Source organism: Pollicipes pollicipes, unplaced genomic scaffold, assembly GCF_011947565.3.
Source record: "Pollicipes pollicipes isolate AB1234 unplaced genomic scaffold, Ppol_2.1 Scaffold_4881;HRSCAF=5763_pilon_pilon_pilon, whole genome shotgun sequence".
Lineage (NCBI taxonomy): Eukaryota > Metazoa > Arthropoda > Thecostraca > Pollicipedomorpha > Pollicipedidae > Pollicipes > Pollicipes pollicipes.
The window spans coordinates 12,557,422-12,574,642 of NW_023596576.1; positions in this window are offsets into that span (position 1 = coordinate 12,557,422).

Sequence of the window (17,221 nt, forward strand, 5' to 3'; positions counted from 1 at the left end):
GAGCTGCTGAAAGCATTTATAGTTAACTTTGTTTTCAAAACACCGAGTTTTTTAATGCCTTGCCGGTGCTTGGAGGGTGCATTAAACACATGGAGAAGAAGCACTGCGTACTAAGCAGCTGCACGGTGGCCGTGATTGTTTGTTACAGAAATGACTTCAGGTAAAGGTTATGAAGTTGATGTTCTAAGCTTTAAATGAGAACTGTGTAGCATAATTTAGCAGAGAATCTAAGATGTTCCAGCGGGTTCCGGGTGGGTAAGCCTCGTGTTTAACGCATGATGGTTGGGTTAGAGCTTGGGACCGCAGGTGGCGCGATGGAAGGTAGGACAATTCCTCGCCAGAATGGGCTCTAGCGGAAATACCCCTGCGCGCGCCGACAGCTGAGTTACTTATCCACGTTTGCTGGGCTACATATACCCGCTAGAGGAAGGGCCCCAGGTCTTGATTATGTCTTGTCTGAAGGTGTCCGGGTCGAGTAACGAAACGCGCATCGGCTGCTCGAACAGCGCTGTTTCAGGCGTTCAACCCTGTCCTGACGTTTAAATCCGGGAAATGACGGAAAATTACCCTGCGCTCGCATACAACAAACCGACCACTATGTAACCAGGACAGGAAACATGGTCATTGGACACAAACACAGCATAAGCGACCGGCGTTGCCGAACACAATGCGAGTTTTGCACGGTCCATGTCGGAGGGAAATGTCGCCTCGCCTCCTTCGGCAGCAGCCGGGCGGTCTTCCTCCCCCCGTGCACAGCAGTCGGGCGGCCTTCCTCCCCCGTGCGCAGCAGTCGGGCGCTTTACCCGAACGTCCGCGTCGCCCGCCGCCCGCCCGTCCGTCCAATGACACAATCTGGCGCTCGCGGTCACGGCGCCGTAATCCCGACCGGCCCGACCTCCGCTGTCGCGGCGACGTTAGGCGGCACCGAGCGCAGGCCCCCACCGACCGGGAAAACCCATCGGCACCAATACCACGCGGGTCAGTCAACAGCTGGACAATACAGCTCTGAATACCACGCGGGTCAGTCCACAACTGGACAAAACAGCTCTGAAAACCATGCGGGTCAGTCCACGGCTGGACAATACAGCTCTGAGACTGATGTGCGAGAACCATTACGGATCCCCGTACCCTAACCTGTACGGGTGACACCACTGGTTCATGAACATTGGTGCAGATATCCACCCGAAAATGTCGTCAGTTTCACATTCATAATCCGCAAGGAAATTTTTCTCAAACACGGAAAATGATAAACTACACCGCGCATAGTGCTATGAAATTCTCCTTATCACCATGGAATGATAACAGCGCGCGCATGCATGAACAGTAGCTGCATCGAACGAATGCGATTAATGCCTGAAGGAAAACCTAAGCAGGGGCACAACACACAATATTTATGGCCTTATTAGCTCAACATCTCAAGAGAAACGCACAGCGCTGAGGGGCGTAGGATTACCTGAGTATGGGGAAGTGAATCAGCTGGCAGCTGAGCTCCTAACTTACAGCTGACCGGCCCTCCCCCTCAACCAAACTTGAAGGCGAGCTGTTCTCTCCCCTTCTCAGACGTTAGGCTTATGAGGAGATCCCATAATACAAGCGGATAGAGCAGATTCGTAAAACCCTCTCTCCTCATCCGGAATTCATCGTTAAGTGACGAGGCTAGATTTATTTCGATGGGGCCACACAAATTGTATTTCATGACGTCTGGCTTCAGTATGCAGGATCACAATAATTTACGTCACTATTCCCCATCGCCTTGGCATTATTCATAGCCAGATCATTCTCGATCTGTCTGACCTGTAGGTTTGGTATCTGAATCATGATAACATACACGTTTGTTGCTAATAAAACCGACGAAGCCACTTTTTCTAGATTTTTTGAAAGACTGCAATTTGTTCAGGCATGTTGCCGGGTGATCAAAAATATTTATTTTGGATGCGGCATAATCTGAAATGGAAATGTCATACGAGTGGTTAAATTCGTCGCCATTTATAATCGACTGCGTATTTGTGAACATTACTTGGGGCACATGCTGTGCAGCTCCTGCTGTTTTAAGGTTACCCGCAAAAGCAAGCGAATGTGCCCAATTTGCTGGCATCTACCCGCCCAGCTTCCTTGCAACTGGTACTTGGGTCATGAGCGAAATCATGTCATGATAATAATTGGTTTAACCTTTCTTTGTGAATTTACAGATTGATGTCAAGAAGTCAGTAAGCGGTATTGAAAAATAGACAAAAGATCCAACTCTTCCGTGAGAGATATGACAGCTAGGGATACGTTTCTCGAACCACCTAGACAGCTGTTAATCTTGGCTTTCTTGACTAGTCTCCACAATGATGGTGGTTGTATATAACCTCTTACGTTATGCCACTTAGAGCCAATGTCATGTATTCGACTTTGGCCTGATGATGTCAGACTTCGACTTCGAGGTACTCTCCCCGATATACTTTCCTCAGTTTCGCGGGCGTGTAGCTCAGAAACTCGAGAGGCTTAGGTCTTAAGAAGGGCAGGATTGTGGACGGCACCAAAGGGTCTTCAAGGTGGCTATTTCAGTTTAAAATCCCACCTCAATGTGGAACACTGCCTTTACTTCACTTCGAAATCCAAATGCTCTGTCCAAAGCAATTGACCGCCTGCAGAAATTTCCAAGAAATGGGTCTGTGCTGAACGAAAATGTAGGACAGAGTGTAAGGACACAGTAAAAAACTAGCAAAGACCAGAAATTTCCAAGAAATGGGTCTGTGCTGAGCGAAAATGTAGGACAAAGTGTATGGGCACAGTAAAAAAAAAACCTAGCAAGGGCATCTCAACAGTATGGGCCGTCATCACTACAGATCAATCAACATCCATCCACAAGATGACTCAGGACGTCGGCGTCATTCACACATCTGCGCGGCATATTCTGGAAGATGACCTCAGACTATCTCCTTTGAAAGTGACCATTCTCTTTCACAAGAAGCTGAAAGAAGCTGATAAACAACAGCGGATAACATTTGCCACCCAATTAAAGCAGGAGGATGGAGCCGACGCTGGGTTCTTGAGCCGGCTCTGGTAAAGCGACGGGCCCCACTTTCAGCTGAATTGGTCCGTAAACATCTACTCTGCCGGATTGGGGCCTCGGAATTGACGCTGAAGCCGCACTAGCCCACAGGAGACAGTGTAGTCCGTCATGGGTTTCAGTGGCCGCATCGGGCTCTTCCTCTTCTATCATGCAGGCGACGCAGCTGCCACGGCCGTAACTCAACGTTCGCGCTTGACAAGGAGCGGTGCGTCGACATGCTGGAGCGCTTTTGGAGGTACTGGAGCAAGCCTCTGAGACCGAGAAGGAGAACGTCTGGTTCCAGCATGACGGGGCGGCTCTCCACACGTCAGCGATTGGTCAGGACTTGCCTAATCTGACTTTCTACTGAGGAACCCTCGGTGGAAACGTGCCATCAATGTTCCTGGAACGTGGGAGGGGATTTAATAAACTAAGTTGTCGAAAGCAGCTATCATCGAAACATTGGTGCCCTGCTACCCACCTTTCTGAAGGGTAACGAGCTTTCGAATAAATAATAATAACCTACGAAAAGCATTCAATTGCCATCAATCAACATCCGCGTTTAACGACTCATTTTATCCTGGCCGGGCGCTGAGCAGGTCACAAGACCGTGGTACTTCTCAAACTCCGGGTTTCGCACTGCTTTGGCGCGACAAGTGGGGCTTTCACCCGTCTCATGTACTTGACGCTCTTTTGCCGCGATCTGACGCACACGTAGCTAGGGCAAGTTCTGAATTTGCGGACCGGTAGAAGTATAAACACCAACTATGTGCTCCGTCCCACATGCTAAATGGCATCTCCCTTTGTCGGCTATCCTCACCGTCGACCAAGGGAATGCTGTTCATTGGCTTTACCATAAGTCGGGTTTCAGACTTTGTGCTGGGTGGTGGCGTCATTGGTGCCGAGACTGCAATGCGGCGCGGTCGCTAGCCGCGGGCGTAACAATGCGAGACAGCCGGAACATCGGAAATCTTCATACAGATAATGAACAAAATGTGAGTAGCGGGAGCATATAGCCAGGCGACGGAATGTGTACGATTTAACGTCGAGAGTGATGATTTGCTATTGCAAGCGTATATGCGAAACGGCTAAAATGTAATCGGCGCATAAGCGGAAACGTGTGAGCGCAGACTGCTGGAGATCTGCAGCTGGATATGGGGGCTACTTTCTTGCCATTGTCATCAATAACAGCTAGAGAAATTACTAGTGGGTGCGTATATCCGAGAACCGATCAAGTGAAATTGAATGGCGAGCTTGATACCGTGCTCTGCGAGCTAATATTCAACAAAGCCGTTGAAACTCAATCCGCGTGGGAATTACGCACAGGCGCGGGTCCTAGGGGTGGGGATGCGTCCCAACTTTCCTAGGCCTAGCATTTACCCAGTGTGCCTCAACCGGAATGAACTAACGAAAATGGCTGTTAGCCCCACACTTGGAGGGCTCTGTGCCTCTGCAGAAGCCGGCTAGCATCCTCGTTGACTGCTGATCGTGACTTCCATTTATGATGTTGTGTAGGGTTACGGGAAGCTGCATAAAACAAGAAAGTCTACCTTTTGTTACGGGGCGCACATGTTGCCCCAGAAGACTGAGCAAGTGACGACCGATCCCCAGACACAGTCAGCCATGAACCAGGTTCACACAGACGCGCGTGTTGTTGCGTGCGCGTGTTGAGAGCGCGCGTGTTGTTCATTGGTTGCTTGGAAGTGCTGCCCGTTTGACTTGCCCATGTTACCCCTGCGTTTGGGCTTGCTGCCCAAATAAACTATGTGACATTTTTATGACGTATTTTACTCAGGGATGGAGTAAAGGTAATTGGAGCGCAAAGCCACTCGCATGAAACGCACAGAGATTTATCAGTTGAACAGTTTATATTCGTCTGGCTAAAAAGTAAGTCACTACGGACACATATCGTGCTCTGCACCTCGGTTTCGCGATCCAGTCCTACCCACATGCCGCTTTGACGTTGAATATATCGGCGCGTGTAAACATCTCCAGACCGCAACATCCGCGGCTCGAGACTCGCGGTGACCGAGCCGACAGATAGAGACTGTCGGCCCGACGCACAGGCCCGGACCGACCACGGCCGGCATCGCAGACAGGCAGACCGAGTACACCGGAATGTAAGTAGGCACGGACAGAGCACGGTCGGCCCCGCAGACAGGTACGCACCAGTTACGGCAGAATTTAGATAGGCATGGACCGAGCACGGCGCATCTGGCGCAAGCAAATAACTGCCGCCGGCAGAAGTCCCGACACGCTCGCCATTCTTTGGCACCACCGGCCGCGGCCCGGCCACGGGGTGCGAGGCCGTGAAGATCAAAGTGCATTGTAATGCACTGCCGCTTTAGGGTGTCATGTATATCATACTCGCCGCTAAATTGTGTGCCGTCTGCTCGCTGTTCATATACATTTGCCGCTTATGTCGCTGGCTGCATGCATCTGCCACTAACAGTTTGTTCGTTATCGGCACAAAGACAGCCCGATGTCTCTGCCGCCGTACGGAAAACAAGCATCGTATATGCGCCTTCAATTTTAAGGCCACTGCATTTTAATGATTCGCCACACAGGCTTGCAAAGCACAGTGTCATGTCTGTCACAGTATTTTACGTAAATGATTCGCTGGTCACATGCACATCTCGCTAACGGCTCTTTCAGTACATGTGCGGATATTGCGATGCTCTGGTTCCCTCTCAGCGTTACACCCGGCGCCAGGCGGCCTGTCGCGCATTGAAGTCTCTCTCGGCTCCAGTGATGTCACGCTGGGGTTAAGCGAAGATGAAGCGCGAATCACCGGACGGCTTTACCAATTTTATACGGCCTTGACCGTCGGCATGCAGGACTCGTCCCTGCTTCTGCATTCCACATCACGCTTAGTGCCTAAACTGTTCCACAGTCGTCAAGAAATTCGACCACAGTCTTCACGAAAAAATGCCGTGTGCACCTCTACTGCTGCAAGTAAAAGAACGTTTGTGATTGGCCCAGCGGGCAAGGGCCTATTACCGAGAAGCTGGTTGGTTGAAGTCTCAATGAATCGAATCGATACGAATTCAGATAGAAAATGATTTTGAGCCATGCTCAGCAGCCACGTTCCATGTTTTCGCAGTCATGTTCGTTTTAAAATGGCTGCGAAATGTAGGGAATAGTCATGAAAATGGTCATTTGAGTTCAAAACTGCATGTAAATGTAAGCAACTCCTTTATACAAATGTATTTTCCATTGACATTGAATTGACCCCGGCGGGGCGAATATCATCTGTACATTTTTCGGCATGCAAAAATGATAACGTTTGAGTCATGTGGCTTTAAACACATGTTTTATGGAACAGAAAACGTAGAAGTAATACCCTTCTGCCTCAGAAATGTCTAATGTAGGGTCAGTCTACGGCCATGCCACGTCGCTTGATCAGACCTTATATTGTATGTAATATTCCAGTTCACACCACATATATGAAGGTCGTTGTTTTGGAGATGTGTCACTATACCGACCGTTTTAATACAAATGGGTAACAAAACTTGTATTGTATGTAGAACTGCATGTAGGCTCATAAATTTACATCACACCATTACTGATGGTGACCTGGTGCGACACGCCAGGGTTTGACTAACCCTGAAGAGAACCCAGTAAAATCAGCCGATGAATTACATAAAAGTCGCCCAAACCATGAAATAAAGCTGCGACATATTGTATGCTGAGGCAAAAGCCGTCGTTAATGTACTGAATGATGATGTCGCGATTCAATGAGTTGGTCTCGTGAATTTCCTCTCCAGAATGTATCGAATTGATCATCCGTCGTCTATACAACTCCAAAATGTTTTAAAGCATACAATTTCAACAAAATTATACTTTGTTTCATTTTGTACACGTATTCATTATTGAGTTTCACTTTTAGTCTACATACATTGCCCTGACGGCCATTTTGCGCCGAACTAGCCTCATGAGTAAGCAGCAATGCGGTACTCTGTCGGCATGAGCTGGTAACATCCGGTCGAGGTATTTACTAAACGTACCACTTTGGGCTCACAACGCGTATGAAGTATATGCATATGCATTCCAGAGGTAAATATGTGTGGACATATCGCTCGCATGTCATTCGCTCATGATCAGTTAATATGGGTTATATTTAGCCATAGATATATCCATACCGTACCGTTGTGGGAAGAAGTATAGGACTCGGCTTGCTCTAGTGGGACCGTTAGGCTAATGCTCCCGAATGTGATCAGAGTATAACACCAAACTGCACTGTTCTTGTTTGGACCACACAGTTGCATAAGCATACTTTGTTGATGCAGTTGTAGGCCCTTCACCTTGCCTACGGGAGCACTCCAACACAAGTGCTGGTACCTACCTAACTGCATCGCTCAAGGTTTATGGACATGCTTATGGGGCTTTGGTTCGTGCCCATAAGATGTAAAACGTGATGTTTGATTATTTCGCCTTCAATAGGATTAGTTGTTGCCTTAATTCTAGGTTATAGGATTGCGTGGCTCAAACCCCGATCTGCTAACACTGACCTGCGTTACGATGTCGTGTACCATTGTCTCAGTGTAACCAAGTTTGATACCGCACGCCCACTGCGTGATGACCGGGTCGGTAAATGATTCACTAGGTAGACGGGAAAATATTGAACGGACAAACCAGCGATATGTCGAATGCAAGGTTAAGCGGGCGGACGGAGCCTTTACGCCGTAGGCAGCGTACGTTCACGCGCATAGGCAATCGGTGAGAGAGCGGGCACGGGCAGGACCATGTTACCTGCAAAGGCGTCTGCAGGTTCCTGCGGGCAGCATTGTCTCGGGGCTCCCGGAGCCGGGAGTAGCACGCACCGCTGGCCACCACGGCTATCTCCTGGCACTGCAGTCGCGGCGCCGCGTGCAGCGGTGTGATACGGTCTTCCCGCGGGCTTAATTACGGCCCCACAATTAATCCATGCCAGAGTAATGACCGGGCGATTCATCCTTTATCCCTTTCCGCAATACGCCACGAGGGTTCCTGGCGAGCTAATGCTCGACACACGCCTCCAAAGCCAGCTTGGCCCAGGTGGAAAGCCGCGGTGATAGCGGGCACGTTTGATGCCGGCAGTGACCACCACTGAGGAGGCGTAAGTCGGTGCCGCATCAGCAGCGTGGCTGCCAGCTCCGCGGCGGCACGGGCTTACACTCCTGACATGGGTGGTCTGAAGCCCGGGTGAGGCGCACACTCGCGTCAGTTAACACGAGCGATGCCGCGGGACCCATCTCGCTCATCGCACCATCACATCCGTATGCCAAAGTAAGGACTGGTCCGCCACGTCACCACCGCTGGGGCGGTGTACTGGCGCGTGGGCGGGAGCTGGCGAGGAGTGTCCGGCTCAGCGGACACGGGAGATGGCGCCGCTGACCGGATCTGGCTCAGATTCATCCGCACTGTCCTCACTCTAGGTCCGATGAGGTCGGAACTAAAGACGCGACTTTCTCCCAAACATCAATCCGCAGCCCAGCCCACCCCGCTCCACCTAGCTGGTGACCCAGCTCGCAAAAGCTCGCTATGCTACAATACTGATGCGCCATTAACCCGCAAGTATAATTTATTGCAAAATGGATTTTATTTTTTCACCTTAATTTTAGACCTATACATTTATGCGTAAATAAAATGGCATGTGTCATCTCATACATAGCATCGTTTGGCTAACGCCAGTGATGCTGTTCAGACAGCGGCAATCGAAGTGTCTGCGTAATGGAATATAGTATTCCCCAGAGTAGATCCTTAACACTGTGATAGCAAACACAGTGTTACAAAGTAAATCTTTAATACTGTTTTCAGCTATGAATGAAAAGGAAAAGGGTGGAAATTAAATTGGTCTTTACCAAAATATTCCAAAGATTTTACCCTTCTACCTCATCGCAATAGGCCGGAGGCCATTTTTTTAACTATATGCATCAACTGATCGCTTTGCACCGACAGGATAAAAAAGCTGAATGTTTTAAGCCATGGGAAGTGCCAGTACATCACAATGTACGCAGGTTCAGTTATCAGTCGACTGCGTTACAATTGCCACAATGTCACATCTCGCATTGGAGAACCAGAGCCAGCCTTCTATGTGGTGTTTGCTGTCCTCATTTGGATACATCATGCAACCACACCACACAAACACCACATGGTACATTTGAAATGACCAACATATGTCTTTTACCACTATCCACGTTCCAGCCAACAGTCATTACCGCACGGTACGTGTAATATTGCGTGGAGGCCAAGAGAAAGTACGGATGACAATAGTATTTTGTCCACGAACGTTTGCCCCTTAAGTGATATCACTGTCATTACCAATGTCATCAAAAATCGTGACATAAGGTTACATGCTGAAGAAAAACTCCCATGAAAGCAAACTAAAGTTGTAGAAATAGATTACAGGAGCTCTTCCTACAACTTGCAAAGCGTGCGGACCAAAAGTTTCGATTTGTATCGAATACCTCATTCACGTCATATTTTGAGATTATTTGTTTTCACACAAAACTGCATATAGATACAATATTGGAAAGGTGAAGAAAACAGACAGAACAAAAGCCTTCGTGAAAAATATGTTGAAAAAATAGGAACAATCGCAGTGAGGAAAACCGCATTGTGCAAGTGCCCTCTAGTCTTAATCGCAAATTGCATCTTCTGCGGATGTAGATAAACAAACTCAGCATATTTTTTAGTTTCGACAACTGTTGCGCATTTGATACGCCAGAGACTGCTGGCTGGTAATTCATTAAGGCTATGCTTCTGCCATACTTGGAACGCCGTAAATAAAGTGTGGTAAGTATATGTGTGTCATGTGTAAAGCATATATGTGTAAAGTATATACTATGCGAAGATTAGAGTCATAAGCATATCGAGTTTTTGAAAGGAGAGGAGCGGAGATGCGTGATTGGAGCGTAGCCCACAGTCGCGGACGTCAGCTGATGGCCCGCTTTGGTGTCCAAGGTCTCCGTGTACTTAATCCCGCCCTTTTTTGGTTTTTCGCATAATATCTGCGGTAGTTTTATGATGCTGTTTGCTGCAAAGAACAGTAGGGTGGAAAACTCAATGTTTCCGATTTTATGACCCCCCCCCCCCCCCCCCCCACTTCTCATCGTACTGTCAGGTCAGCAGACGCCTCCACGCAATAGTATATATTGTCTTTCTTCCATCTATAACTGTGTGAGTTATTTCCTACGCTCTTTATTTACATCAAAGGAGTGCTGGTATAGGTTTTAGGATATATTTATTTGCGTCCCTGTCTTGAAATCGAAGCGTGCTCTTCCCATCGTGCAAATCTACTGCATGTGTAAATGTTTTCCGAATTACAAAGCTCTGCATTTAGAAACCGTGGATTGCCCCTCTTATTCCTGAACGGGTGACCTGTAATCCTTTCAGTGTTATGAACTCTTTGTTTTCCAAGCCCTGCAACCACCTCTGCCATGTAACTTTTGCTATACTGCAAAAGCCATATTCATAGGCGACTTCTTTCCTGGAAGCATCATATACACCTGTAAATTAAGGGCAGTGTATATAACCCGGGATAGGTCACCATCTCGGCATGATGGCCAAAATTTCGCGTGAGGTCTGTATCGATACCAGGCCATGGAACCGATCCTGTACAGGCCAATTACCCGAGGTTTAATGTGAGCTGTTGAGTGCATTCGCGAGTAATTTACTACCGATATCCGTCTAGCTAAAGTCGTGCAGCCGAAATATAAATGCATGTTTCTCTCCAGTCTTCTAATTGTTCTACGGGGAATAAGGTCTGCGGTTCCGTCCTGTCTTTGCACAATATTTGGACGAAATGCACCAAAAAACATTCTTAGGATGTGTCGGAACATGTTAACAACCCGATCGAAACCCCTTTAGAGAAACTAATAAAAATCCGGGGGAGGCTAATTCCGTCCCCACACGCAGGAGTGAAAAAGCTTCTGATTTAACGGATATGGTCGATGACAAAAACAGATACATTTGCAAGCCAATGGGTGGCAAAATTGCAAAAATGGAAACTTACAACAAACCATACCATATTACAACAGCCATACTATATAAGCGAAACTCAAAGTTTAAGAGTAGCCTGTACTCACTGATGCTTGCAGCTTGAGCTTATGTATAGCACACGTCGAAACGTTTGACGTTTCGCCGTATGAGCGAGTTGAGTCACCAGTGTTGTCAAACGTAGTACTATAATCATGATAGCTTTTAGCGTATAACAGAAATTGCTACAAAGTATACTATGTCATGTCACACCCTAACGCTCATATGTCTGAAATTCAAAACCCAACCACACCTAGTCCCTCTGGTTTGTGTGGCTATCCATATGAAGACCTTGAACACGTTGCATTAAACTGTAAGGGCCATCAGGAGAGCAGAATTTCATTGGTGCATTTAAACAGATCGCATCATTCCAAACTTCTCTGGGCTCACAACGAGCAACTCAGCACCCATCCCAGAGGTAATGGCTTACAAAATTTCACCGGGCAGAAGATCCCAAACATTTTCCAAGCCTTTCTTTTTCAGACGGAGCGATTCGCCTTAACCTTCCAGCGAGCACGGGCACCAGATGAGTGACCGGGTGACGTTGCTGAGCCGGGCGTCCGCCGCCGGCCGGAGACGGCTGTATGTATAAACCGGACCGGAGGCGGCCGCCGGGCCCGTCTCGGCTCGCGAATCGGACAAGTGGGCGGTGGGGTCGTGGGTTCCCTGCCGGCGATGGCTATAATTCGTTCTGGTTAAGAGGAGCGCTCAGATTTAAGCGTTGCGCCTATGCGCCAATCCACTCATATCATCTACTTATTCATGCTCATCATCGAAAGTAAACAGTAATCAATCAATCATTGTATCAGTGTTGGCGCCATCGATCAGTGAGGGAAAATGCTGAGCATCGCTGGTGTAGGTCTCATTCACTGTCTGTCACACCTCATATTGAGCGTTCTAAATGGTGTACAGGCGTGGGAAAAAACACTTTTGATTATTATCATATTGTATAAAGAGATCGATGCAGGTGCTGCAGGTGTTCCAAATGTGGCATGCATCTGTTCCGCGCCGGTAATAATTATGCAAAGATTGTGAAAATCGTCAACGTTTCCAGCTGATTGTAAAACGACGTTATAAAAAACCAAGAGTGATGTAGTTTTCAGCCGCTTGTAGAACTCTATTAATGGTAAATGTAGGGCTAGAGGGATTCAGTTTTTTACAAAGGACAAAAGCGGTGACGGATGGCGAGGAGTGCAAGAAGAAAAATTCAGTAAGCTTGCCTCCGAAATGCACTTTAACAGTTTTCTCCCCAGATTTGATGCACTTTCTTGTCAGAGTTGGGGTTTGGGTGGGGGTAGTTTCTCAAAATTAATTTTAGGTGATGAGCCCCAAAAATAGTGATTTTTCAAAAATAATGTATCAAAAATTATAACTAAACATAGGAAACTACATCCCTGGTTAGGAAACACCATTTCCCAACCCCCTTCATCAACTGACGAGGAAACTACCTGCTGCTTTTATTAGTTTAGTCTTAACCATCATTCAGTGTCTGATGGCCAGCAAAGGATGCTTTAATGCAAATGAATTTCCGAAACAAAAATGTTTGATAGTTATATCGCATCGCATTTCATTTGTATCGGCTTTTGTGATGTGTAGCATTTAGTGTTCTATTGCAGCGATTTCTGAAATATTGGGGAAGCCCTGTCAGACCGTCGCCGAAATGGCACCTGCGATCCACGGTTTTTGCGGCACAGGGCACGATGTGAAACTTCGCAGGTTAATTTTTGTACAGATGACGTCCTGACGTACAACAAACATTTCACTATGATGGAGCTTCAAGCGGCCATTCGCTCGCTGCGTAGTGTAGCGGAGGGGCCCGACCTCATCCACAATGATATGATACGGCAATTTCCTCCCCGTGTACTACGAGCGTTGCTGGCAGTTTTCAACTGCATATGGGTGTCAGGTAACTTCCCGCCAATCTGGCGAGAGGCAACAGTAGTACCTATTTTAAAGCCCGGGAAAAGTGGGACGAACGCTCTTGACTACCGCCCGATCGCCCTCACATCTTCGCTTTGTAAGCTCATGGAAAGAATGGTGAATGTGCGGCTCTCGTGGACTTTAGAACGCCAGAACTTTTTCACGAATGCTCAGTGCGGATTCCGTAAGAACAGGAGCACGATTGACCCTATCTTAACTCTTGATACCGCAGTGCGAGCCGGATTTAGTAGCAAGCGTCATACCGGCGCCATCTTCTTTGACATAGAAAAAGCTTATGACACCACATGGAGACATAGAATTATGATGAAGTTACTCGATTGTGGCATCCATGGTCACATGGGAAAGTTTTTACAAAACTTTCTGACTGACAGATTCTTTCGGGTGCGTGTTGGTTCTTATTAATCCGACAGATATCCACAGGACAATGGTGTGCCTCAGGGCAGCGTATTAAGTGTCATTCTTTTCGCGGTGATGATAAACGACATAGGGGACACGCTTCCACATGGGATCAGCCGCTCTCAGCAGCCGTTCTCTCTTTGTAGACGACTTCGCTATTTGGTGTAGCTCATCGACCACTCGCACGATGGAGCGACAGCTGCAGCTGGCTGTCACACGTCTGGAGAAGTGGAGTGTGCTCAACGGTTTCCGGTTTTCTACATCGAAGACAACTGCAGTTCATTTCTGTCGTCGTCGCCGTCACTGTCCTGATATGGAAATCAGGCTGTATGGGCAACGCGTCGCCAATGAGAATACCGCGAAATTTCTCGGTATACGCTTTGACCGACGCCTAACATACCGTGAGCACATCAGAAATCTCCGCGACAAATGTTTAAAATCTCTTAACATCCTAAGGTGCGTGGGACGTACGTCATACGGTGCTGATAGGAGGACACTCTTACTCCTATACCGCTCCCTGATTCGTTCAAAACTTGACTACGGCTGTTTTATCTACGACAGCTCATCAGACCTGATCAAACGTACTCTGAACACGGTGCATCACGCCGCACTCCGTATCGCCACAGGGGCTTTTCGGACATCGCCCATAGACAGTCTTCTGGTGGAGGCTCACGAGCCCCCACTAGCATCGCGAAGGCAGATGCTGGGACTGCGCTACACGTGCAAGCTGGCGCAGTTCCCAGATCATCCCACCTACAAAGCAGTGTTTTCGCGTAGCTTACGAAGGCTTTTCCTACGTCAACGGTCACCTAAAACTTTTCCCTTCTGTGTACGAATGAGAGAGCTTTTAGATGCGAGCGGCCTGAACCTACGGCGTGTCATTAGACCTAAACCCATGGAGACTGCTCCTTGGGAGCTAGCATCGCCAAGAGTGGATGTCTCTCTATCAAATATGCAAAAGCAAGGTGTCCTCATGACGGAACTCAAAGGCGCAACCTTAGAGCACATGGCCTGCTTTGACGGGTACAAGATGACTTATACAGATGGTTCGAAGACGGATGCAGGTGTAGGGTGCGCTTTTGTGTGCGGATCCACCACACGGTCATTCACACTGCCTTCACACGCGTCGGTCTACACTTCTGAGCTTATAGCCATTAGCAAAGCTCTCTGTTTTGTTGAAGTGGACGATAGCAATCTGCATTTAATTCTTTCCGGCTCCTTGAGCAGCCTGCTGGCTGTTAGCGGCTTCTCCCCGTCGAATCCACTGGTTCAGGACATTCAATCTCGTCTTAGCTCACTGGATCGAGCAGGAAAAACGGTCGCTCTATGCTGGATCCCAAGTCACGTGGGGATATGCGGAAATGATCTTGCTGACGCGGCAGCAAAGCGCGCTAAGACAGGGACTAGAATTCCTATAACACCACTACCTGCTCAAGACATGTACCCCGCAGTGTCGCTGTTTATGCAGAAGCGATGGCAGTTGTACTGGAAATCGCTGAGCGCCAACAAGCTGCAGTCGGTGAAACCCCCGCATTGGATTATGGCAGTCGCGCTTTCGGGACAATAGGGTGGAAGAAGTTGTCCTTTGCTGGTTACGCATAGGTCACACATATGCTACGCACCGTCACCTGCTATTGGCTGGCGACAGACCATGCTGCGGGTCGATGCTCTGATCCACTGACCGTGCATCACGTACTGGTCGCTTGCCGCCACCTTACTGCAAAGAGAGCGCAGTTTTTCGGACGCCACGTCCAGAGTCGCACGCTATGCGACTTTTTAGGGGATTCTTCGAACATCGTCGGGTTTGGTAAAGTGTTCCAGTTCCTTCGCGCTATAGATTTTCCTGTAATTTTTCATCATGATGCTAGGGGCCGATCATCATGGTTCTATAGGGTGACCTGATTGATGCACTTCTCTGATTGACGGCTCTGCATGAATCGATAGTTATGGGCGCTGCATGACCTCTAGCAGTCGATGCGCCCTAAAACCCCAAATCATCATCATCATCTGAATATTTTGCTGCGCGTGACCATTAAGACTGTTCCAAATTTCGTTAATGACAGAAAGGCATTTCTTAATCCCTGCCCACGGAAAGGATTAGATACAAACTATTGCCACGACATAAATGGTGATTCGATGATTGCTTCAAACACGATCACAACATGTAACATGATATATCTGGCGCGACAAGATCGGCGGCATATCGCAACATCCACGGTCAACAAGGCCAAACCAAACACAGCAAGAGGGTAGGCTGCCACACGAATGGTAAACGTCAAAGTACGAATCGTGTAGGACCTAAGCAGGATGTCAAAATGTCTTTACGGCACAGTGTCAATTTGTAAATGATGCCAAAGGTAATTAAGTTGTCTGCCCAGAAGCTCAGTTGGTTAGAGCACGTGTACCTGCCCCAAAATGAATAATACATGGTCTACAAATCCAGAGAAGACAGAACCTAAGTAAGATGCTGGCAAGCTGCATGCACCTACAAAGTAAGTTTAGCTTCCTACTTACCAAGTAAATCTCGATAATCAGGTACTTCCGGCTTATTACATCTTAAATGAAATGCTACACAAAACAATTGCCGGGCAATTGCTACTACATTATAATCCAACCTACCAAGGTAGTCGGGTACCTTCTTCCGGTCCACTCCTTACCTGATTGGGAAGCTACGGCAACGCTGGTCAGTAATGCTTCCAATGAGCACTGAGGATCAAAGAAATGAGCGAGAGCCCCTTTCCAGGAATGTTCCGGTACACCGTGTTGTACGACTTGACTCCACCGTTAACGATTTGGCGTCTATCAGTTTCCACACTCACGGGCGCAAACCGCGGCAGGATGGACTGCCCTGTCCTTGACCACGGTGGCAATCATGACCTGTGATGCGCTGGTAGGGTTTCAGGTAACCTGGTTGCAATAAATGTATGAGTCAAACAAATGCGACTACACGGTACAAGTTCAGATACGGAAAACCTGTCCGTATTTATTTTGTTCACCGATAAACCTGGTCAAAAACTGATGATTTTCTTATCTGCGTTGGGGCGAAGCATGCGTAATGAAACATCCAGAGTTCATCGCGTCCAACGGTCAAAACGTCCAAAAGCTCTGCACCCACCGTTCATAACATCCAAAATCGTCCAATGTCCCTGGATAGGAGAGAATCACAGCACCCAAGCTCGCAGCATCCAATTTCGCAACATCCAAAGTTGATAAAATCTAGCGTTCATGAAGTGCATTGGTCGGATAGCAGTGTCAGTCAATGTAATCGACCGGATGTCGTGATCGCTGGATGTTGTGAACATTGGACGTTGCGATATTAGATCAGCGAGCTTGGATGCTATCAACTCCCGCCAATGAAGCACGGGATAAGACGCATATTGGACTTTATGAGCGCTGGGTGTTGCGATTTCGGATGGCAGGAGCACTGGACACTACACTCTCGGGCGTTTTGGTGGCTTCGGGGTGCTGGCGTGCGAATATTTTTTACGTGTGAGGTACCACCATAAAAAAAAGATGCTCTGCAGCCTCCAATGAGGGTGTGCAGCATTGGACACCAATTTTACCAGCGTAAGTATGCACACTGATATAAATCAATTTGTCTCATTGTTCAGGGCATCGCAGTATTCGACGTGCCGCGCGGCAGCAGATAGTGAGCAATCCCAGGTGGACGTCCGAGCGAGGGGGCGGAGTACTAGTAAACGCACTTTGGCTATCCAAACAAGCTTGCCTCAACTTTTCTTGACATGCTATGCACACAAAACATGACTCATTGCGTTTAAGTCGGTCTCGGCATGACGCTTCCGAGCTGACAAGGCGTCGTGAGCGGCG